Below are 1,975 nucleotides of genomic sequence, written 5' to 3' on the forward strand. Positions count from 1 at the left end.
AGACAGGAAAAAGGAGCTCATCAACACCAAACCAGTATTACAAGAAATGCTAAAGGGACTTCTTTAAGAAGAAGGGGAAAAAATCATAAGTATGAATAATAAAATGGCAATAACGACATACCTATCAATAATTACTTCAAATGTAAATGGATTAAATGCTCCAATTGAAAGACACAGGATGGCTGAACGGATAACAAAACAAGACCCATATGTATGCTGTCTATAAGAAACCCACTTAGATAGAAAGACACATACAAACTAAAAGTAAAGGGATGGAAAAAGATATTTCATGCAAATGGAAATGAAAAAAAAAAAAAAACACACTGGGGTAGCAATAGTTATATGAGACAAAATAGATTTTAAAACAAAGGCCATAGTCCCTGGTGTCATTCCATCCTGCGTGTCTGTTCCGCCAAGCAGTAGTCGTTTATCTCCGTCCATTTTCTCTCCCACCTAAGTGTGTGCCACCACCCCATGGAAGATTTGATGGACATGGACACAAGCCCCTTGAGGCCCCACAGCTATCTTTTCCATTGTGAACTACAGGCCGACAAAGATGATCACTTTAAAGTGCATAATGATGAAAATGAGCACCAATTATCTTCAAGAACGGTCCGTTTAGGGGCTGGTACAAAGGGTGAATTGCGCATTGTTGAAGCAGAGGCAATGGATTATGAAGGCAGTCCCATTAAAGTAACACTGGCAGATTTGGCAACGTCAGTACAGCCAACAGTTTCCCTTGGGGGTTTCGAAATAACACCACCTGTGGTCTTACAGTTGAAGTGTGATTCAGGGCCTGTGCATGTTAGTGGGCAGCACTTAGTAGCTGTGGAGGAAGATGCCGTCAGAAGATGAGGAGGAGGAGGATGTGAAACTCCTACATATGTCTGGGAAGTGGTCTGCCCCTGGAAGTGGTAGCAAGTTTCCACAGAAAAAATTAAAACTTGCTGATGAAGATGATGATGATGATGACGAGTTTGATGATGAGGGAGCAGAAGACAAAGCTCCTATAAAGAAACCTGTTTGAGATAATCCAGCCCAAAATGCACAAAAATCAAACCAGAATGGAACCTCAAAACCATCAACACCAAGATCAAAAGGTCAAGAATCCTTCAAAACACAGGAAAAAAACTCTTAAAACACCAAAAGGGCCTAGTTCTGTAGAAGACATTAAAACAAAAATGTAAGCAATTATAGAAAAAGGTGGTTCTCTTCCCAAAGTGGAAACCAAGTTCATCAATTATGTGAACAATTGCTTCTGGATGACTGACCAGGAGGCTATTCAAGATCTCTGGCACTGGAGGAAGTCTTTTTAAGAAAATAGTTTAAACAGTTTGTTAAAATTTTCCATCTTATTTCATTTCTGTAACAGTTCTATCTGGCTGTCCTTTTTATAATGCAGAGTGAGACCTTTCCCTACTGTGTCTAATCAATGTTGTCCAGGTTCCATTGCCAAGAATGTGTTGTCCAAAATGCCTGTTTAGTTTTTAAGGACGGAACTCCACCCTTTGCTTGGTTTTAAGTATGTAGGGAATGTTATGATAGGACATAGTAGTTAGTAGTGGGGGTCAGACAAATGGAAATGGTGGGGAAACAAAAATATACATGTGAAATAAACTCAGAATTTTAATAAAGTGAAAACAAACAAACAAAAAATAGAGGCTATAACACGAGACAAAGAAGGACATCTTATAATGATAAAGGATCAATCCAGCAAGAGGATATAACGCTTGTAAACAGTTACACACCCCATGTAGAAGCACCTAAATATATGAAGCAAATATTGACGGATATAAAGGGAGAGCAACAGCAATACAATGCAACATCACTTTCTTACATCATATAAAGCATAAACTAAAAATGGATTAAAGACTTAAATGTAAGACCTGAAACCATAAAATAACTAGAAGAAAACATAGGTAGAAAACTCTCTGACAGTGCTCTTATCAATATTTTTGGGGGATATGTTTCCTTG

The 1,975-nt window shown here is 38.3% G+C and overlaps 1 pseudogene; it reads left to right on the top strand.

Annotated features, from left to right (window-relative positions):
* The first annotated feature begins 265 nt into the window (after positions 1-265).
* On the top strand, positions 266-1,643 carry LOC109453134 (nucleophosmin-like; annotated as a pseudogene).
* The last annotated feature ends 332 nt before the right edge of the window (positions 1,644-1,975 follow it).

Source organism: Rhinolophus sinicus, chromosome 8 (genome assembly GCF_057876585.1).
Source record: "Rhinolophus sinicus isolate RSI-liver-muscle chromosome 8, RSI-T2T, whole genome shotgun sequence".
Classification (NCBI taxonomy): domain Eukaryota; kingdom Metazoa; phylum Chordata; class Mammalia; order Chiroptera; family Rhinolophidae; genus Rhinolophus; species Rhinolophus sinicus.